This window comes from Macrotis lagotis, chromosome 7, assembly GCF_037893015.1.
Source record: "Macrotis lagotis isolate mMagLag1 chromosome 7, bilby.v1.9.chrom.fasta, whole genome shotgun sequence".
NCBI lineage: Eukaryota > Metazoa > Chordata > Mammalia > Peramelemorphia > Peramelidae > Macrotis > Macrotis lagotis.
Genome location: NC_133664.1, coordinates 115,487,918 through 115,512,341, shown reverse-complemented (window position 1 = coordinate 115,512,341; position 24,424 = coordinate 115,487,918).

The window sequence follows — 24,424 nt, the reverse complement described above, 5'->3', positions numbered from 1 at the left end:
TTCTTTGACCTCAAGGATTTTCTGCTACTTGTCCCTGCTACTTGTTGTGTCTTGAGTTCAGGTCTTGATTGCATCCTCTCGAAAGACCCCCCCCCCACCCCAATAGCTGATTTCCAATATGCCCTCTGCCTCAGTTCAACCTATTTACTGAGTAGATGAGAAACATAGTCCCTGTATTGGACAAATGACCAACTAGAAGGGCTATAACTCATGACCTTTATTTCAAAGCTTAGTGGGCTAATAAAAGCAGGTTAATTTATACTCCTTTCCTTGTCTTACATGACCGAAGCTGACCAATGGTTTGGGCAACTAATGATCATGGTTCCATGATGGTTAACCCACCAAGATCCACCTTTCTATGAGAGAAATGCTGACAGCCTCTAACTACACAGCTGCACCATAGAGTTTGCTGTACAGGATGTGATGAGGAGGAGGAGGAGAGGGGAGGAGGAGGGTGCAGGGCTGGAGGAGGGAGAATGTAGAGTAAGGGTTGTTTATTAATATCACAGCTGAGTTCAGATCCTGAAGACCAATCTTCATTAGCTAAAATCAGGTTTTGGGATTCTGGTCTTTGGCTTTATTCCTACAGCTTCGTATATCTTACAGATATATAATGACAGTATTCTACTTTACTGAGCCTGAAGGAACATAGACATTTCTAGTTTATTTACAATTTTCATTCAAATAGAAGCCTGTTGCTTCCGAAGAGAGAAAGGGGAACATCATATGGTTTATTACTGTTTCAAGGAAGCAATGCATTTTGGTGGAAAGCAGTGGGATTTAGGAGTCTTGGGAAATGGTTTAGGCTCTGCCATGAATTAGCCAAATTGCTTTGAGCAAGTCATTTAATCTCTCTGGCAATCAACTTTTTCTTCCATAAAATGAGGGGATTATATTAAATCATAACTAAAATAGTTTAAATATATATATGTTATGCATATATGTACTATATATAAAGATCTTAAATAGCTTAAATAGTTAAAACAATATATAATACAAAATCACTAAATAATAGCTCAAAGACCCAGATCTCTCAATCGCAAGTTTAATACTCCCTCTACTACATCATAGTACATCATTGTTTAGTAGTCTCTAAATCATTTCTTAAATCAAAAAGTCTATGATCAAATAGAAGAGCAGATCATTTATATCCCTGGAACCTAGTACAACAGTTCACACATGGTAGGCACTTAAATGTTTGTTGATCAATTGATTTATTGACATTGTATTTGCCAATAAAAGTACAGGCATTTGAAAAAACAGTTAATAAGCATTAGATAGCATAATGGATAGAGTAATGTACTTGGAGTCAGGAAGATCTGCGTTCAAATCTTACCTTATAGTTATTTTTAGTAACAATGAGCAAGTCACTTAACCCCTCTTAGCCTCAGTTCCCCACTGTAATATAGGGAATAATTGCATTCTACCTTGTGGAATTTTTATGAGGGTTCAATGAGATAATATGTAAAGTGCTTTGCAAGTCTCAAGGTACTATAGGAAAGCTAGTTATTATCATTATCATTATTAGTATTGTTTAAAACTTTTTTCCTTGTAAAGATACTCTCCTTTTCAGAGGAATAATTTGCATTTAGAGTCTATTCATGGTATGCATCATAAGATAAAGAGGTAGACTACAGATTCAGTGATAATGGAGTTTAACATATGGACAGTCATAGTTTTGCATTAGTATCACCCAAGAAATGCCTCCAGTACATTAATTAGTTAGATCCTTTATGGAGAATTTGTGGAAAGAGAGACAAGAATCACATTGGTTTAGAAGTTGTGTATTGGTTGGCATCCAGAGTGGAAAAGCATCAAGGAGATGCTATTAAAATATTGTCCCTTTAGGTTAATCTCTAAATCCTTTTGGGATGACCTGGTTAAGTCAGTTAAGTTTTCTGTAGGTTTATTGTTCTGCCCACAGTTTCTTGCCTTTTGCGAGATGATATTGCTCATATTCTGTTATTTTTTCTCCAACATATTTTTCAATATAATTTGTAAATCTAAGCTAAAGGTTCCTGGTTGTCACATTCTCCAAATTGTAGAGGAGGTCAAGAAGCAGTTTTTGTTGTTCTTTGTGGTGACTCTTATTTTGGTAAAATTCCCTAAGGAATACTGAAAAAATCAGATTGAATTTCTTTAATTTTAACTTATGTGTCAGTCCCTTAACGACTCCTTTAAATAGTTTCCTTTAGAGCTGTTTTGATTGCCTTAAATGCCTTCTCATCTTTATTCTTTCTTCTAATTTGGTGTTGATTCTAACTTTCTTTTTTCTAAATTAAAATTTGTTAATCATCTGACTTTATCCAGGAATTGGTTTTGAAAAGAACTTCAGAAAATGTCCTAGAAAAGTACTCATTTCCTGTCTGCTAAAATAGTTTATTTCATTTTTAAAAAGTGATATTTATTCCCATCCATGGGTGAATGACTGAACAAGTTGTGGTATATGATTGTAATGGAATATTACTGTTCTATAAGAAATGATGAGCAGGATGGTTTAGAAAAATCTGGAAAGACTTATATGAACTAATGCAAAGTGAAAACCAGGCAAACACTGTACACAGTAATAGCAATACTTTATGATTATCAACTGTGAATGATTTATCTATTCTCTGCAATGCAATAATAAACAAACAAAAAAATAAATCCAAGACAATTCCAAAGAACTCATGATGAAAAATGCTATCCACTTCCAGAAAAAGAACTGATGGAGTTTGAATACAAATTAAAGCATACTATTTTTCACTTTCAGTATTTTTTCATGGTTTTTCCCCTTTGGATCTGTATCTTCTTTCATGACATGACTAATATGGCAGTATGTTGGCATGATTAAACTTGTATAACCTATATCAAATTGCTCACTGTCTTGGGGGCTGGGAAGAGGATAGTTAAGGGAGAGAGAGAGAAAATTTGGAACTCAAAATTGTTTTAAAATGAATGATAAAAATTATCTTTATATGTAACTGGGGAAATAAAATATTATTCTAAAAATATTATTCTAAAATATTATTCTAAAAATTGTACTTATTTAAGGCAATGGGGTTAAGTGACTTGCCCAAGGTCACACAACTAGGCAATTATTAAGTATCTATGGCCACATTTGAACTCAGGTCCTCCTAACTCCAGGGCCAGTGCTCTATCCACTGCACTACCTAGCTGCCCCTTATAGAGTTATTTGGAGAGGGAAAATTTTACACTATTCAGTGTTTACTATATGTAGTATCATCTAACTCTCTTTCTGATGACTATATTTATGGCACATGAGCATGAGACTTATGAATAATCAATGATATAGTTTTTTGGTCTTTTTTAATTAATTAATTAATTAATTAGGTTTTTTTTCGTTGTTTTTTTTTTTTTTACAAGGCAAACGAGGTTAAGTGGCTTGCCCAAGGCCACACAGCTAGGTAATTATTAAGTGTCTGAGATCGGATTTGAACCCAGATACTTCTGACTCCAGGGCCCGTGCTTTATCCATGGCACCACCTAACCACCCCCTTTTTAATTTATTTTGAACCACACTTTCCAATATCTGTTTTGCCATCCTCTTTTGTTCCTACCTTTACACTGAAGTCATTGAATCAAGGCTCATATATCGACTTGGATTTAGTCAGGCTTAGAAGAAATCTATTGATCTCAGAGAAAGATAAATTAAATTAAACACTCCTTCTCTTCCTTGTGTAATCCTTTGTGACTTCATTGTTCCAAGGAGGAACAAAAATAAGATCAGAAAAGGATCACCTCCATTATAATACTTCAGCACCACCCCATCATCCCCATCTTTGCTGTCAAACATGAATACTATTCAAACTGGATTCCAATCTAGATTGAAGACTATGATTGGAAGATTGTAATTTGGAACTTGCCAAATTCCAAATTAGAGTTACTCCATATCATGACACCAGCTGGGTAGCACCCCATGCTGCCATGTTCTAGGCCCCCTCCCAACTCTGCCAACACATTTCAAATGTGAAAATGTCTGTGCCAAGCTAAGCTGACAGTCTGATAAACAGTCATGTAAAAATGTAGGACAGAGCATCTGCCTCGACCCTCTTTTTTTTTTTATCCTCACCTACTAAATCCCCTCTTATAAGAGAAAAATCCAACTCAGAGAGTTTAAAAAAAAAACCCTAATCCTGAACATAGAAAGCATCATATTTCAATTTGAGTGTTATACGCAAGACTAACTGACCATAAAAATGTGGTCAGTTAGCTTGCGAAAGCTAACCCACTCTTTTCTCATCTTTCACAGAAGTTGTTCTCAATTATGTCCATGTATTGAGAATCAATAATCCAACAAATATTTATTGTCTACTATGTGTTTTAGGCACTGAAAATACAAAGTCAGAAATGAAAAAATTCTTGTATTCAAGGAGCTTTCTATTTGGGGAAACATCTATCTATCTATCTATCTATCTATAATATGGACACATTTATATACATATATATATATAAATATACATTCATATATTTGTGTATATATGTATATATATATATATATATGTATATAAAAAGGTATTATATTACAGGTAATTGGCACAGTGGATGGAGTTCCAAGTCTGGAGTCAGGAAGACTCATCTTCATAATTCAAATCTGGTCTCAGACACTTACTGACTGTGTTGACTAGGCAAGTCACTTAACCCTGCTGGCCCCAGTTTCCCAATCTGTAAAATGAGCTGGAGAAGGAAATGGTAAACTACCCCACTACATTTGCCAAGAAAACCCCAAAAGGGATCATGAAGAGTCAGCTATGACTGACAAAAGACTTAACAACAGCAACAAATTAAGGATGGAGGCAGCTGGAAGAGGACTTGTATAAGGTGGGTTAAAGGAATTCTAAGAATCTAGAGATTTGAAGTGGCAGAGTTGAGAAGAGAGTGACCTTCAGGAATGGGAACAACCTGATAGTAAAAAACAATAGATGGATGGCCAGAATTGGTGTATACTAGTGACTCCATGATATTAAGGGAGAATTTTACTCATTGTACTAGATATATGAATAAAAATTATCCTTGAAAGTAAAGGCATGTGGTGAGTGAGAACTTGCTGACGAAATTATGAATCTCAACCCATCAAGTCTATGCAGAATTGCCTTTTTTAGATAACTATTGATATTTTAGCTGATTGTTTAGGATTATTTGTTATGTACTGGCATCAGGAGATAAAATAAAGGGAAAAGAATCAAAATACAGTGCCTATAGGAGATAGACTTGATTTTTGATTATTCACATGTGGATTAGCTAAGAATTTTTAATCATGGGCAGTTTCTCTTTGTTACTACACCCAGTCTCAGACTATTTCCGTCCACAGTCCAGCTGGTGAATGTTCAGGGAAGGCAACCTCATTTTAATGTTATCCTAAGCAAAACATAATTAGAAAGGCAGATCTGGTGTAAGAAAATCCTATAATATATTCCAAAGCCAAATATAAATGCCTTTTGGCGTCCAACTGCTTAGATCATATTGTCTCTGTTCCTGGTCTCTTCCATTTTTGTAGATCGAAGAATCATAGAAGAGTTGGAAGAGATCTCACAGGCCAGATAGTTCAACTCATAGCTGATTGAAAATCCCTTCTGCAGCTTTCTAATTATGGAGATTTGATTGCATATTAATACATTATATGTTTTTACTAATTCCTATCACATTGTTCCAAATCTGATTCTAATTTTACTATATACCTTTAGTTAAATCATAACCTCTCTGGTCATCCAGTGACCTTATTTGTAAAAACAGGACTAGAAAATAATCTCTAAGATTAGTCCTAGCTAGGGATGTATTGGTAAATGTTTAACAATTGGCTATCTGAAATCACACAATGAACTTTTTTTTTGAGGCAATCAGGGTTGGTTACTTGCTCAGAGCTGCACAGCTGGTAAGAGGCCAAATTTGAATTCAGGACACCCTGACTCCAGGGCTGGTATTCTGCTTTTAAAATTAATGTACATTATTAACATTTTCTCCATCACTTTTGAAGTTTAGATAATAAACAAAACAGGTTTGTCCATTTTTAAGGTCTAAGTGTTCCCATTGAAAATTTTACAACTCAGGGAACAGTGGATAGAGCACCAGTCCTGGAGTCAGTAGTACCTAAATTCAAATCTGGCCTCAGACACTTAATAATTACCTAGTCGTGTGGTCTTGGGCAAGCCACTTAATCCCATTGCCTTGCAAAAACTAAAAACTAAAAAAAAAAATTTAACAGCTCTAGGAAGTAGGGCTTCAGTTCAATCACTGGGCCATGAGCCAAATCCTAAGTGAAAATCTGGGGAGTCTAGAAGGATTTTTGTACATTGAAGAAAGAAGGACAGCATATTGTCAGATGAAATCCATATACATGTCTTTTTTGATGAGCCAAATTAAGCCGAATTTAACTGAGATTATCTTGCTCCCTGGGAGAGGGAGCAACTTGGACAGGTCAGCAGTTGATGGCAAGGTTAAGAGGAAGTACAGAAAGACAGATATTGCAGCTGTTAGATGATTTGTCTAATAAGACAATGCTTAATGCATAATACAGTTTCTAGGTTAGAGCCAAATGAAGACAGGTCAAATTCTGAAACAAGGCAAGACCAAAGTGGACAAGTCAAGCAGGCAGTAAAGTAGAAATTGGAAAACCAAGGCATAGTTGGCAAGTAGGGATTTGGTAAGGCTGTTCCAAGTTATAACACAAGCTCTTAATCAGGAAAAATGAGTTGAATTGGCAGATCTTCGTGTATCTGCTTTAAAATTTAAAACAATGTTTTTATTTAAGATTTTTCTTTTTTTTTGTCACTATTATTTCCCATTAATTCACTGTTTCTCTTTCTTCAATATAACTTTCATGAAACAAATAAGTATAGTCAACCATAACGTCAGCCAAGTCTCATAATGCTTGACCCATTCTGCCCCTAAAAACCCCATTGATCTGCATACTTCATCAATCTTCTAGGGTCATGATTGTTTAACCAGATTTCTGCATTCCTTAAATAAACTTTTCCTTTATGTTTTTGTAGTATTCATTTACATTGTTGTCTCAGTTCTACTTATTTTGTTTTGCATTAATTACTACATAGAAGCGTCCTCCAAGTTTCTCTGAATCTGCCATCTGTGCTCACTTTCAACAGGTGTCTCAGAGTTATCCAAACAACATCAGAAGCCTCCTCTGGCCATAAAGGGACTGAGAGACCCAAGGGAGTCCAGATGTACTAAAACAATCTTTTCACTTGCTTTGTTCCAGGTAAACTTCCTTGTCTGAGGTAAAAGAGCATGCTATATTTTCATTGCAAAGGAGAACTCTGTCAAAGCTGAGAGGCTTGATCTCTCCCAGACAAATAGACTTTCCAATTATCAATAATCCAGCAGGGGCAAAGGTAGAAGTCAGAATCAGGACCCATTAATCCTGAGGTCTTGATCTCAGAGTAGAAACTTGGTTGAAGGTGGCAGAAAAACCAATGGGTGGACCAAAGAGAGCTGGCAGAAGTTCAGGCATCCTGGAACTGGAAGCAGACTGGAGGCCAGGAAAATCAGCCAGGATATTCATGGTCATTTGGAAGGCCCTCAGTACTAGGAACATGGTTCATCATTTATTTGAAATCACTTCTCATCCATACCTGTTTTCCAGGATCTGAGAAAGAAAGATTAATTGGAAGGTAGTGAAATTGTATTCCATGTCTCTCTCTTGTTTTTTGGAAGATGTGGGGGTGGGGGAAGAGCAGGAAGGGATGGAGAGTAATTAAATGGACTTATATACGTTTTGTCCTTGAAAATCTGAGAAAAGTAGCCTTGACAAACAAGTGATAAAGTAAATGCTCTCTATTTTAATTTCTTACCATTTATTTTCCACTCTAAGTAAATGTATTTTAAAATTGCTATGAGGCTATATTATTGATCCTGATTAGTTAAGAGGTCCCCCAGAACAGAGATTCATGAGGAGTCATTTTGAATAGATGACAGCTTTTAGGAACATGAATGCAGCTTCAGATACAGAGCAAACAGTTAATTTGTCACACACTTGACCATTGGTGTTGTATTGGTTGTGTACAATCTTATGACTTGTATTTGGAGTCGTGTCCAACTCTTTGTGACCCTGTGGACAATATTCCATCAATACTGTACATGTTCTTTTCTTGGCAAAGATATTAGAGAGCTTGCCATTTCCTCTCCAGTGGATTAAGGCAGACAGAGGTTAAGTGACTTGCCCAGAGTCATTCAGATTGCAAGTATCTTAGGTCACATTTGAACTCAGGTTTTCTTGACTCCAGGTCCAGGACTTTATTCACTGAGCTACCATTTATGCCTTAGCCTGGTGATATTTGTAGCAATGCGTTTGTCACTGGGTAGGTGTGCTCCTAAAAGACAATTGTAGAGCCTGGAATTTTTCTCACTTTGAGGGACCCATCCTCTCTGACTGCAGATCTTTCCTTTTATCTATTAGAATGAGGATTCTTCTGATCAAAATAAGCTTTATCCCTATTGTTTTATCTCTTTAATCTCTTGATCTGGTTATTCTCCTGAGTCACTGCCTAATTTACATGACTTCTGCCATATTTTTAACATAACATTTAAACTAATATTCCTCTGCTTACCTTTTGGATGTGGCCCTACCACATCCTATCACATAGCAGTTACTTAGAAATCTTACTATCCATCTATCTTAAATGATACTCATGATACACACATCTGCATAATCCTCCTAGGTTAAGACTCCCTTCTTTTAATGGAGTGAATAAATTCCATAGTATTCTCATAATAATTGGAAGCAGTCAGGGGCGGCTCGGTGGCGCAGTGGATAAAGCACCAGCCTTGGAGTCAGGAGTACCTGGGTTCAAATCTGGTCTCAGACACTTAATAATTGCCTAGCTGTGTGAACTTGGGCAAGTCACTTAACCTCATTTGCCTTGCAAAAACCTAAAAAAAAAAAGACTATTGTTCAAAACCAACAGTTTAGAAACAGTCTGGGGCAGGGTTCTAGAAATTATCTGGGATGCATGGACTCTATTGAGGGAATGCTCTGTAGTTTTTCATCTTTTACCTGTACTTTTGTCTTATCCTTCTATTAAACTATAAACTGAATGAGGACTAGTGCCATATCCTGGCTAAACTTTTTATCCTCAAACAGAAGGTTAAGCATTAATGAAAAGAGCACTAAAATGAAGTTTGAAGCAATCAGATCAAGTTTTATGATGGAAGTGTCATTGGAGCCCATCCTGGAAGGAATCATCTTGACAGATGGAAATAGATACAGGCTATCTGTGCTTTATGAATTCTAATCACTCTCCAACTTGTAGGCACTCAATAGGATGACAGAATGTTAGAGCTAGAAGGGATCCTAGAAACTGCCCAATGACTTAATGATCTTAATCTGGGATTCTTGAACTTAAAAAAAATTTTAGATTACTGTATTTCAATATAATTGGTTTTTTTTATAATCTTTTTAAAAACATCATCCTGAGAAAAGGTCCACAGGTATCACAAATTGCCCAAAGGGACCATGCCACAATAACATTTAAGAATCCTAGACTTAATCCTATATTCCTCAATTTACAAATGAGGAGGGTGGGGGCTAGGTGGCTCAGTTCCAGCCCTGAAGTCAGGAGTACCTGAGTTCAAATCTGGCCTCAGACACTTAATAATTGCCTAGCTGTGTGAACTTGGGCAAGTCACTTAACCCCCTTGCCTTGCAAAAACTAAAAAAACTAAAAAAATAAAAAAAATTACTAATGAGGAAACCAAGACCTAAAAAAGATCAAATAACTTTCCCAAGGTCACACAGGCTGAAAAATATCAATCTAGGCTATACCAGTCAGCCTAGCTGCTTCACCAGCTTTGGTTTTAATTATGCTTTTTGGAGGATTGGTCTCTCATTGCCATTTAGCAACACCTCTGGGTCATTTCACATTCTTAGACTGTTTGATGTGACCATTGCTACATCTTTTATGTCCCTCTGCAGTCTTTCTTTAAGAGATAGATCCTCACCCCTGGAGCTCATAGGACCTTTAGTGTATTTAGCAGGCTCTTCTGTGTAGCAGATGTTCTAATAGCGGCTCCAAGTCAGATGTTCTATTTACACAAATGCTCTGTAAGCCGAGGGGCCCGGGGGAAGCAGCAGGACCCAGAATGGGTAGTACTTTTGCAGAGTTGCCTATTTGTTTCCCTCCCCTTCTCCTGGAGGGAAGATTTTTAATAGGATTAATAAATAAAGGCTGTAAATAATGTTACTCCTAAAATATAGATTTCCCAAGGATACAATTTAATCCCTGCTGAGGGAGAAGTTAAGTCACATGATGTCATCTTTTAATGTCCAAATTGTGTGTGCTGCCAAGGAGAGAATTTCATAAATGCAAACTCTATCTCTGAGGTGTTTGACCACTTAGCATCCATGTTGCTGACACAGGGAAGGGGAAGATGTGGAGGTATGGAAATGAACCTGAATGATAACCCTGTTGGTACCCAGCTCCAGAATTTTACATTCAATTTCAGTCATTTTTCAGTTGTAATCAACTCTTTAATGACCCTCTATGGGGTTTTCTTAGCAAAGATACTGGAGTGGTTCACCATTTCCTTCTCCAGCTCATTTTACAGATGAGGAAACTGAGGCAAACAGAGTGAAGTAACTCGCTCAGTTTTGAACTCGGTTTTGAACAGTCAGATTTGAACTCAGTGCATTCAGTACACTATGGTATCACTTAGGGGCCCAGAGCTCTACTGTCTGAGCCATGAAACAGAAATTTCTTCTGCCAAGTTGAGCCTTGGAACCATGGACTGCCTGCTCCCATGGATTTTCTTTCTGACAACTGTGATATCGCTTTCAGTGGGAGAAAAGAGGAGAGGGAAAGTCAAAGTGGACCATTAAGCCTTGAATGCGTCTTCCCTCTACCTCCTACTTCCATGCCTTAGACTGTTTCCCATGACTGTAATGAACTCATTTCTCACATTTGCCTCTGAAAATCCCCTAGCTTCCTTCAAAGCTCTATTCACGTGCCATCTCCTAGAGAAGATCTAACTTGATCCCCTCAGATACAAGAACTGTCATGAATATAATTATCTGTTTACATGTTGCACCCCCTGTTCCTCAGACCAACATAAACTTCTTTAGGGGAGGAAATATTTTTCATTTTGTCTAGAACAATACGTCATACCGATTGTTGGTGTTCACTTGTTCAGTCATATCTGACTCTTTGGTCACCATTGTCCATGGGGTTTTCTTGATAAAGATACTGGAGTGGTTTGCCAGTAGTTTCCTGCTCTAGTGAATTAAGGCAAATAGAGGTTAAGTGACTTGTCCAGGGTCACACAAATAGAAAGCACCTGAGATTGAATTTGAACTCAGTTCTTCATGACTCTAGGTCCAGTGCTCTATCCAGAGTCGCCTAGTTGCCTCCATCTTACACATTAGACTTTAATAAATTGCAGTTAAATTATTAGATTGTTGCTCTTCACCTGGGGAAGACACCAAGCCTATCTGCATTAGGCAGAGATTTGTAATGGCTAATGAGGGGGCAAAGTTGGGTATGGGCATAGAGAGATGCCATGTGTAGGAAAGACAATTTTCTATAACTGTGGAAGGGTCCAAGAGGGGTCAAACTTTTGGGGCTTTATCAATTATTTTTTCCTACTGGGTTGACAGTTTGGGCAAATGATCTCTAAGGATGTGTGTTGTGAACCAATTATACTTTAGGCATCATCTTTGGAAATATAAAGAATCTGGTCAGTGTTCTCCAATAGAATTGACCCTTTCACCATCAGATCTCTCTTCCTATCATCCATCATCATTATCAGTTCATATTTGGGAGCCTAGATCCAGAACTGACAGGGATCTTTGAGATCATTTAATCCAATCTCTCATTTTTAAAGATGAGGAAAATGAGGTTTAGAAAGATTAAGATAGCCCAAGATCACACGGAGAATAAACATCAGAAGTGAAATTTAAAACCAGATTCTTCTGTGTTCAGAGTTCTTTTCATTCTCAGGGTGTCACCTTGAATGATTGGATGATTCTGAGCATAGTTGAGTTATACAAAGACATTTTGTGAGTAGAATAAAAGTAACAAACTTGGATTACAAGGGAGGGATGGTGAGGGTTGGGAAGGACAGATGGTATATTTGGGGGTGGAAAGCTTCCTGACTGTGGTGGGTTTCTGTGTAGAAGCAGTATGGAAGGAATGGCATGTTTTGAATGGATGGGAAATAAAATGTTGGATGTGTATGAGGTAGGAGTGTTGGATGAAGTGCGTGGTAAAGGATACTGTGGGGCTTTTTGGAGTTGGGGGAGAATGATTTATTGTGAAAATATATGAGCAGCAAGGTGGAACAGTGGATGAAACACTAATCCTCAAATCAGCCTCAGACACTTACTAGCTATGTGACCCTGGGAAAGTCACTTAATCCTAATTGCCTGAAAAAGGAAACTGTATGAAGGGATGATGAGGGAATAATAGGACTCCAGTGGGGTAGGTTATTTGCCCACTCCCATATCTGGTCGCCTTACCCATACAAATATATTCCTTCTTTCTATCCTCTCCTATCACTTCATCACCACAAACTTATTTCCCACTAACTCTATCTATAAAATGGGGATAATAAGACTTTCAATACCAACATCACAGAGTTGTTTTGAGGAAAAACCTCTGGTGAATTTTAATACTCTATAAATATAAATTATTATTACTGTTGATAAATTAAGAATTAGCAAGGCTTAGATTCAAGCCCTGCCTCTAACAGATATTGGCATGTGACTCTGAGTTACTTAATCTCTCCATATTCAATCAACTCTCTAAGACAGTTACTTGTAATGTTGGGATTCACATCCCCAAAATATTGTAGTTTGCTACTGGCTGTCTGAGAAAGAATTCATGAGATAAGCACTCTCACCCAGGCAAGTTGGTACAGTGGACTGAGAATTTGGAGATACTCTAGCAAAGAGGAATCTGACATAATTCTTATTTATATAGGGAGAGAAGAAGGAAAAAAAGAAAAAATGATCTCAAATAAATAAATATTGAAGTGGGTCTGTCAGAGGTTAGCACCACCAAGAGATAGAAGGGACAGAACTTATAATTAAGTTATAAACATGCTTGCTAAGAAGGGCTCTTGGATATCAAAGAAGACCCAAGGTGATGATAATTATCATAAGTGATTAAGTCTCCAAGAAGACAAGGATGACCTTAGGGCAAAGATGACCTTAAGCAGTGGGCACTGATAATGGGCAACCAAAAGACAAAAGGTCTTAGGCAAAAGGCAGAGGTAGAAATGGCAGAGCCAGTAATTAAGTCAGAGTTAGAATTACTGATTCTAGCAAGGACCCAGGAAGGACAGACACCCAGAGCAGATAGGAATGTTATGGAGAGGACTCATTAATTGGAACCCCCATCAGTGGGACCATGCCAATTTCCTTGATAAGAAGGTTTTGTTATGGAAGTTCCTTATGGCAATGAAATCACAGGTCCAATTCAAAACAACAATAATAATAACATGAATTCAAGTTGTATTTTATATTCTCTCCAAAGTAGCTCATAATGAGCTTCTCTGAGAAGTGGAGAAATAGGAAATGCAAGAAGAGGTCTCAGAAACAGATTTTTAGCAATACTTACAGGCCATCAAGTTTCAGTGTGATAATCATAACTGAACACTTGCTTGGCTATTATGATTTAAATATGATGTTTCTTTTCCAGCCCATTGTGTTTTATGGAAGTAATCTCTCTCTCTCTCTCTCTCTCTCTCTCTCTCTCTCTCTCTCTCTCTCTTACTCTCACTCTAATTCTCTATCTCTTTGTTTCTCTCCCCATCCTCCTTCTCTCTCTCCCCTTATCCTTCTCTTTTCTCTCAGGCACTGCTCTTGTATCTTTCTCTGACTTTCTGTCTTTCTGTTTTCATGTCTCTATCTTTCATTTTCTCATTCACTCTCCACCATTCCACTCCATCTTCACCACATTAGAAGCATCTGCCTCTTGTGCTCTTGTGAACAATTTTTGGGTGCAATAATATAAGCATTAATTTGAAATCAAAGAATTTGTTTCAAGTCCCTGCTTTTCTACTTACAGCCCAGGTGACCTTGGACACATCACCTTTTCACTTTCAGAATCAGAGATTCTGAGAGTTATAAGGGACTTCCCTCTCTCCCTCCCTTCCTCGCTTCCTCGCTTCTTCCCTTCTTCCCTTCCTCCCTCCTGTCTGTCCTTCCTTCCTTCCTGCCTTCCTGCCTTCCTTCCCTTCCTGCTTTCCTTCCCTTCTTCTCTCCTTCCTTCCTCCCTCACTCCCTTCCCTCACTCCCTCTTTCCTTCCTTCCTTCCTTCCTTCCTTCCTTCCTTCCTTCCTTCCTTCCTTCCTTCCTTCCTTCCTTCCTTCCTTCCTTCCTTCCTTCCTCATACCTTCCTTCCCATAGATACAGTTCTATATGTGGTTTGCCCTGGCAGAATACAGAGGATCTTGTTCCTAAAATAATTGTATTATTCTCTATGCCTTTCCTTATGAAACTCAAGTTTACATTATTTTTTTATTGCTACATTACATTGCTGATTCAAATTGTGTTTATTTGACCAAAACTTCCAAATCCCATTCAAACAAATTTCTAGCTAACTAAAATCTCCCTGCTCTTATATTTTGATACTCATAACATAGTTCTTAATACTTGTAATTTCGACTTTTTTCTCCTTCAAATGTAAAAGAAGGGACTTGAGTAGATGATGCTAAGATCCCATTCAATTTTTTTTTTTTTGGCAAGGCAATGGAGTTGTGACTTGCTCAAGGCCACATAGCTAGGTATTTATTGAGTGTCTGAGGCCAGATTTGAACTCAGGTCCTCCTGAGTCCAGGACTGGTGCTCTATCCACTGCACTACCTAGCTACCCCCATCCCATCCAATTCTAAAAGACAATTTTTTTTTTTTTAGGTTTTTGCAAGGCAAACAGGGTTAAGTGGCTTGCCCAAGGCCACACAGCTAGGTAATTATTAAGTAGCTGAGACCAGATTTGAACCCAGGTACTACTGACTACAAGGCCGGTGCTTTATCCACTATGCCACCTAGCTGCCCCTAAAAGACACTTTTTTAAAAGTAAATAACTGAATGCTCCAGTTTGGGATTTCAGATAAACCAGGAAAAAAAAACTGGGAAAAATCTAGGAAGGATTAAGGGAGCAAGGTGATTGCAAAGAGCAACCCTTACCTTGTGATGAAGGAAAAGACACCTTTGTGTCTTGAAGAGCTGATAGTCTTGTTCATGAAGAAATAGTCTAATTGGAGAGACAACATGGTGAGAACTATGTACAAAAAAAAAAAGATAAACTGGAGATAATCAACAGAAGGAAGGCACTAGAATTAAGAAAGATCAGGCTGAAACTTGAAGGAAACAAGAAGGCTGAGATTAGGAAGGAGGGCATTCCAAGTACAGAGGACAGTGAGAGAAAGAGGTTGTTGATCCTTGACTTCTAAGCAGAACTTTAGACAAATGGGAATCTAGAGCCCAGAATGTTAGAGTTGGAAGGGATTTTGGAAAGCCTCAAATCACCAACTAACCATCCCCCCCTCAATTTACAGATAAAAAAACAGATCCCAAAAGTTAAAGTAACTTGCCCCAGGCTATATTGCTAATAAATAGCCTCCCCTGGGCAAAAACTTAAATTGATTTATAGTCCACTGGTTTTTTTTTACTGCACCAATACCTGAATTTGTATGTGGCAGGTAGGGGAGGAATATTTTTAACAATTAACTGGAGACTCAAATCAACAGAAAACAAACAAGAAAAAGGCATTTTCTTTGTGTGTCTTCCATGTTCTCCAGAGACAATTCTTTGTCATTGTTTTTTTTTAATGTATTTTTAATGTTGTCATTCAGTAAATCAACAATAAAAAGATGGTCTCTGAGGTCTTTCCCAACTCTAAATCTATTATCTGATGTTGATGCTGTGAACAAACTTGTGACTATTGCTCCAATATATTCATGTTGTATTTGGTTTGTAGTTATGTTCTTAGAGATTTTAGATGTCAGACCTTTATCTATTTATTGCCAATATTTTCTGCCAGTCTGTTTCTTTCCTTTCAATTTTAAAGTTATTGTTTTTTCTTGTGCAGAAACCTTCCATCTACATATAATCAAATCCATCAATTTTGTCTGTAATAATTTCTACTACTTATTTGATTGATAAATATCTCCCTCTGCTTCATAATTGGAAAAAATACATTATTCCTTTTTATTCTTTCAGTTTTTATTGAAAAATTTGGTCTATTTATTATTGTTAGCTTTATCTTTTCTTCAATCATCTTGGTAGGAAGAACAACACACATTTTATTCTTGTTTTGTATATTATTATTTCAAATGTAACCAAACCACTCTAAACCAAGGTCCTCTGTTTTTTTTTTTTTTATTAATAACTGTCTTTCTTCTCCTTTATTCAAGGTACAGGTTTCCCTTTGCCATCCATCACCTTACTCCTTTTCTCCCTCCTGAATTTTTTAAAACCTTTTTCCTCTACTTTATCTGAAACCTTCTACTTCAACAATGTGACCAATAAAATATTCTGAGGTTCCTCACATTGTTTACAACTGGTTCGTCTTGATTTGAGAAGTATGGGCTGTCTGAAAGACTTGATTGTTATTAGAAGACTTCCTTGAAGTAGATATATCTTTTTTGCAAACTTTTCAAGTTTCATCACTTTTCACATCATGACATTTAGAATTTGAAGGAACCTTGCAGATCATCTTTCTAGGCTAATGCCTTGACTTTAAAGGTGAGAAATCTGAGACCCAGAGTGGCAAAGTGATTTTCCCCCAGGCCATACAGGGAAAGGGAGAGTCTTCAAATAGGATTCTTAAATCCTGTGACCTTTCTACTCACACCATGACACCTTACTGGAGATAACTCATTTCAATGGAGCTTTTTTTTTTTAAACTAAGTCAATCATTCTGGGTTTATGGACCAATCTTTGCTTTTTAAATTTTGTACATGTATTCTACCTTCTCAATTTGTTTTTTGTGATCTTTGAAAAGATCTTAGTGAATGCCTATCTTCTAGCAGTTTGTTTTATAGCATTTTTCTCTTATTGTTATCAAAGTATTTAATTATAATATACACAGAAGTATTAAATATTTATTTCATCTTTAAGAATACATGATTTTTTTAATGTATCTATCACAGCTTTTATTTTTTGCAGTCTCTAAGAAGTTTTCTTTGGAAAGTTCCATTTATTTTTTACTTTTCCAAATTTCCTGGGATGTCAATAATCCTGAAATTCCAGTTTTATGAAAAATCATCAAGGTACCTTGATCTTTTACAACCTCAAGTTCTGTCATTTGATTCTCTCTGTTTTTTTAATTGCATTATTCAGTGATTTTCTGTATATATATATATATATATATAAATATATATATATATATATATACACACACACACACCCTCCAACTGATCCACATTATCTATAATTCTGGGTTTGTTTTGTTTGCTGTAATAAACCTGTTATTGATTCATTATGTTAATTCATTCATGTATTCTCTAAATTGTCCATTTTTTTTCATTTTTTTCTCCAAATTAAATATCTTTTCCTTCTAGCTTGATTTCATGCCATTTTTTTCCTTCTCTGCTTTCTTCATATTCAGAATTCTATTTGGCTTTATAATGTACATGTTGTATATACAGAGGACAATGTCTATTTTGTTTTTGCTTTTTTTATATGCCAAACCCAGTCCAGTGTCTTGTACACAGTAAACACTTAATAAATGCTCACTGAATTGAATTAGTGTGAACTCTTGTTAATTTTGTAGGATGTCTCACAGCCACTTGAAGTTCTCTCTCAAGACATTTCATTCAACTGGTTGCTTTTCCCTTCTATGTTGTTTAGTGGACTTATTCTCTATGAACTTTTATGCATTTTTTTCTCTTTTCTCCTCCCATTAGAAAGTAAGCTCTTTGTAAGAAGAACTATTTTGATTGTATTTATAATCTCAGCACTTAGAGCCTGATACCTAGTAGGCACTTAATAAATGATTAAGCTGGTTGATTCAGTTGATCTACAATAAAATTTCAATTCTTCCAATACCCTTCTTCATATTGCTTATTTACTATTTTAGTTAGTTTTTCCTTTCTCTTTTTTAGACCAATCTTTCTCCTTTCAAGTAGTTTTTCTGAGTTGTTTTTATTTGGAGAGGGACATACGAGGAGTCTAGTTTCCTTTGATACTCTCACTGAACTTTTTTTTTAATCTTTATTCTAAACTTAATTGCCAAAAGAAGAGCATTTCCATGTACACAGTAAAACACAAAAAAAGGAGATCCATATGAAATTGTGAATTTCTATTGCCCATTGTTTTCTTTTTTTAAAAAAAATAATTTATTACTAAGTTCTACAAGGTACTTTCAAAACTATTCTGTTTGTGTTTCCTTTTGAATTTCTCTTTTATTCATTTTTTAAAATGGTTTGATGGCGTACCTTTATGGCATCACTATTGCTAGCCATTCCCTTACTTATCCCCCCCCCCCCATTAACCAATAGAAAGAAACACAAACCAAAAAAAATCCTTGAAAACAAATAAGTATTGTCAACCAAGGATGTGACCTGGTCATATCCAAAATTATATTTGACTGCACCTAGATCCATCACTTTATCTGTGAAGAGCTAGGTTATATGCTTTATCATAGATCTTAGAAAAACATAGCTAGGTATTGCATAGATAAGAGTTCTTAAGTCTTTCAAAATATTTCACTAAAATCGTTTCTTTTGCCATTTCTTATGATATAATAATACTCCATTACATTTATAATCCACAATTGATTCAGTCATTCAGTCAGAGGATATTGGGTAGCCCCTTAAGTTCTTAAGTTCTAATTCTTTTCTTTATTTTTACATTTTTAGTTCCCCCTTCAAGTCAAGAAGTTTGTTCTGATTGTGACCTAAAGAGGTCCTATCCTCTTTCCTAAATGCCATCCTTTCTCTGATTTTTTTCCCCTGTTGAGTTTGCTGTATTTCTAGACCAAACTGTGCATGTGTTCAATTCTCTTTTGCTGCCCCCTTATGAATTTAAATTTGCAATAATTTTTCACATCAGATAATATTTCCTTTAATTTACTCAAGCCATAGTGGCAAGATATGTGGGGTCAAATCCAAGCTCTACCATTGACTCTAAATCAAATTCATCTCAATTAGAAGGTGTCACTACACTTATTTTTTAGAGCTTGTTTTATTAGCAGTTTTACAAGAAGATGAGAAGGAAGAAATAGCACAGAGTGAAAGAGGAAGGACAAATAGGAATGGAGTATCAATCAATCAATCAGCAAGAACATATTAAAAGGGGCAGCTAGGTGGCGCAGTGGATAAAGCGTCAGCCAATGGAGTCAGGAGTACCTGGGTTCAAATCCGGTCTCAGACACTTGATAATTACCTAGCTGTGTGGCCTTGGGCAAGCCACTTAACCCCATTTGCTTTGGAAAAAAACCCTAAAAAATAAAAAAAAAAGAACATATCAAGGATGGCAGCTAAATGACAGATAAATATAGAGCAGTGGGTCAGGAGTCAGGAAGACCTGAATTTAAATCCTGACTCATTGAAGCTAATCTGCAATATGACATTCTATTTCCAGTTTCTCTTACTTTGATCAGGCTGTGCCTCATTCCTGAAGTGCATTCTCTCTCTAACTTCCACCTTTGGGACTCACTGGTTTCTTTCAAGTTTCTTCTGCTAAGTGGCCCTTACTGATTCTCTCTTCCCCAAGTAATGTATTTACTTTGTATATGTGCTATATTTACGAGTTATGTATACATGCTGCATCTTCCTAATAGATCATAAAGTCCTTCGAAGCATGGATTTTCTCATTTTTTTATTTATAACCCTATAAAATAGCATAATTGACGAATAGAGAACCAACTGAAGAAATTTAAAAATGAGGTTAAAAATGTTTTTTAGAGGGTGGCTAGGTGGTGCAGTGGATAGAGCACTGGCCTTGGAGTCAGGAGTACCTGAGTTCAAATCCTGCCTCAGACACTTAATAATTACCTAGCTGTGTGGCCTTGGGCAAGCCACTTAACCCCATTGCCTTGTAAAAACTAAAAAAAAAAAAAAAATGTTTTTTAGGATGGTCTAGTTTGGGGTTTGAATATGACAAATTCACAAAAGTATCAGCTCTCCCCACATGTATTTAGGGACAAAAAAGGTTTATTTAAGTATTGCTGTGATTAACAGAAACTAAAGGAGAGAAAGAGTAAAATCAATTGGAAGTCACTGATCCCCTAAGGAAATTAGCAGCAGCAATATCAACAACATCAGCCCCATCAGCTGCCATGAGAGGGTAAGCAATATGAAAAAGTAGAGAAGCATGAGGTTACTTAGCTCCTTAAGAGTGGACTAGCTTGATAAAGAAAAACTGAGCAATTCAAATGAGTAGAGAGTAGGCTTTTAAGGTATATGTAGGGAAATATATACATAGATGGATGGGGGAGTGGCTCAGAGAGCAGAGATGAGGTATTAAGGGATATGTTGATGAGGGGCAGTAGACTCAAAGACTTAATCCTTTCAGGCTAGGGCTGGGATCCAATGTTTTGTTGGTGGAGGTTTATCCTTGCCCAGGAGGGGCAAGGTACTTTTACTAAAAGTTTATTGACATCCCTATTCCTTGAACATTGGGATTGGTGTAGGAACATATATTACCTTGAGCAATGTTAAAAATAATATACATGGTCAGTGTAGATGGAACAAATTATAAAACATATTTCTCTGCCCAATATTTCCTCTACTACATAGTGACTGGCATGTACTAAGGAGGTTCTTAGTACAAATTTTATTCAGTCATTTCAATTGTATTCGATGATATTGTAACTGCTTTACAAATTTGGGATTTTCTTCTTTTTTAAAAGTTTTATTTATTTAAGGCAATGGGGTTAAGTGACTTGCCCAAAGTCACACAGCTAGGCAATTTTTAAGTGTCTGAGCTCAGATTTGAACTCAAGTCCTCCTGACTCCAGGGCTGGTGCTCTATCCACTGTGCCACCTAGCTGCCCCCTGCATTTGGGGTTTTCTTGGCAAAGATACTGGAGTGGTTTGCCATTTCCTTTACCAGCTTATTTTACAAAAGAGGAAACTGAGGCAAACCGAGACTTGTCCAGGGTCGCACAATTCATAAGCGTCTGAGATCAGATTGGAATGTAGTCCCCATACTCTAGGAATGCTTAATCTCAATTTGGCAGCAGTGTGATGGATGGATTAGACTTTGGACAAGTTTTCTTTACTTGTCTGGATCTCAGTTTTTTCCTCTGTGAAATGAGGAGGTTAGACAAAATGTTCTCTTAGTTTCATTCTAGTCCCTAATCATATTATAAATAGCAAAGTCAGAGTCCATATAACAAAATAAATAAACATTGGAATTTGGAGGCAAGAAGGGCCCGGTTCGATTTTTTTTCCTCTGATATTAACTATGCAAGCTATATAGGTAATGTAATTGATTTGAGCTAATGAACCTCAGTTTTCTCATTTGTAAAACTGAACTGATAATCATACCTGAAATACCTACTTCCTAGGGTTATTTTGAGACTGAAATGAGAAGAGGAATGCAAAAGTGCTGTGCAATCTTTAAAGGGCCTCACAAAGATCAGTTATTATGTTTGTAATAAGATATTGGTTAATCAGTAAAATTAAGGAAATGGCTTCTGCCATTTCAAAATGGCTCACAAATCTATTTTCCCATATCAATATTTTTTAAATAGTAGTTAGAAGCCCCTTATTTTTAGTGTGTGCATCTCAACAAGAAAATAAAAATAAATGATATAATGACAGCAGAGGTTTGTTTTAGAGCCTTATCTGTAGCATTGACACTAAAGGACACTAGTTATGACATTTGCTTTCTTGGAGATCTTTATGAACAGAGCAAGCATGGGAGTTTACTTTGCCCCACCTTATAGGTAAATCACATCAGGTGAGAGCTCTGGAACCGGAACTGAAGAACTGGGAATAGGGGAGGTAAAGCAGACAGCTGCCTAAGGCAGAACATACTGGGAATGTGTAACCAGGAACAAGCCATTCTTTTATTTTTATAAAAAGATCAGACTTTTAATGAGGACATTCTTTTCTCCTGGCGTGTAACTAAGCATTTATTTTGTAATGTCAAGCCCCTTAAGTTACAGTGAGAGCTTGGGGCCTCTGGTGGACCAGACACTCAGGGGATATAATTTTCTAGTCTTGCCTAAGGCCTACTAATACATTGTCTTGGCTTCTGAGGATCCAATGGTAATTGAGAAGTAATTTCTTTGGGAATAAGGAAGCTTTGTTCTAAGGTCTCTAGTCACACTCAATGGGGCTTAAAAGACAGGCAGAAATTTTCTGCTCAGAATTTAGGTGAAAGATTGTTAGCATTGCCAGGACATTCCTGGACTGGATTCCACCTGGACCATTCCCTACCTCCATTCTCTTTCCATTCTCCATTGGTGCTCTCTAATGAAATTTTCGCAGCCAGAGACTTGAAGCAACAAGACAACCCAAGGAGGAGATGTAAGGCACCATGGGCTAAACAAGTCAAACCACCATTGCCACCACCTTGACTGCCATCTTCCCTCAGACCCTGAGGAAGACACCCCAGGACGCTGAAGTAAAGAATGCTGGAATCATAGTAACCTCAGACCCTAGACCTGCTTCCAGGACTTCTTTTACAGTCATTACAGAAGGGAGAAATCATTGTAAAGAAGGGCTATTTTTCCTCATCTTTACAAGCAAACACTGACAACATACAGATGATCACAAGACCTCTGGTAATAGCAGCACCCCCTCCCACCCTCACCCCAACCTCAGACTACTGGTTCTGTTTCCATTTCAACCCTCAGAGCCATCATCTGGAGAAGCAACTCCTGTGGAAAAGGAGCCAGCAAACCCACCAACTCTTATCCAAAGGATAGGTAAACCGGCTTATCTGAAATAGTGTACCACCCTGAGGTGCCACATGAGAGACAACATATGACACAAGCAAGTCAGACCACCACTACCTTGGCCACCACCTCTTCTCAAACCCTGATTGGGGCAGATCTGGATTTTGAACCCAATAGTTCCAGGAAAGGCAAAGTCCAGGACCCTCACACATCTGGGGAAGTCACCCTTGTGAAGATGCAGTTTGGCAACTACTCCTGTAGATGCACTAATTCAGTTACTGAAGCCTGGAAAACGAAGTTCTTGTCACCAAAATCCTTGGCACTATCTTTTTTGGGGGCGGGCAAGGCAATGGGGTTAAGTGACTTACCCCAGGCTAGGTAATTATTAGGTGTCTGAGGTCGGATCTGAACTCAGGTACTCCTGACTCCACTGCACCATCTAGCCACCCCTGTCCTTGGCACTATCAAGGACTATTATCACTATTAAACAAGAAGCACAACCATCTGTTTTACTATACTCATGGAACCTTTCCACTGACTTGCAGCTGAAATCTTGCCTGTCTTGTCCCATTCATTAAAATGTAAGCTCCTTGAAAGTAGGGACTGTCTTCTTTATCTGTACTTTCAATACTTAGCACAGTACTTTGCACACGGTAAGAACTTATTTATTTTTGTTCATTCAGCACTTCTCCACTGTTGGGAAAATGTAGGTCAAGTCACCAAAGCACTTTGTATCCTGCTAATTAGAAAAAACAATTTGTGGTCTTGAACTGCATCCCTGGTGCATCCCTTCTCCTCCTTGAGAACCCCCAAGGCCACTCAACTTGTTCTGAAATCCAGTAGCAAATTGCTCTTGGACTCTCATTTCCTCCTGCTTCTTTACCTTCCTCCCCACCTCCACTGTAGTCTTCCTTTCCCTTTCTTTTTTTTCCTTTTGGTTTTCCAGTATCTCCTGTTGCAATGGGGCTTGGGAGAAGGCTCTCCTCCCATTTAATTAAGTGACTAAAATTTTATATTCAGGGAGTGTAAATAAAAGCAAATCGGTACTTTAATAGTACAAGGCTTGTGAAAAAGAGAATGACAGCGTGTGGAGTTCCTTTGTTATCTTTCTAGCATACAGGGACTGATCTTGATAGGCAGACAACAACCTTTTATTGGATGCATTAAAACTGACAGGCTGTGAAGACATTTTAGGAGGCTTTCTTCTCCAAGTTGATCTGGGCATCAGTACATATATGGAGATGCCAGAGGGCCAAGAGATTCAACAGAAGGTATTGCTTATCTCCCCCCATCTCTTTTTCCCCTTTTCACAAACAAAGGAGAGGAAAGAGGGATGGGTAACAGATGTTCTGCTATTTTAGCCTCTTTTTAAATGTTTTATGGATTCATTTTTATATTGCAGTCACTTCCCAATAACCTCCCACTCCCCACCAACTCCACAATAGATCTCTCCTTGGTAACAAAGAATACCTTTAAGCAAAATAAACCTCTGCATTGGTGGTGCCTAATAACAGATGCTTCATTCTATACCTATAGTGCTATCTCTATTATCAGTCCTCTGGAGAGAAGATTAACTATTACATTGATTTTAATTCTGAAGATAATTTATTAGTGTTTTC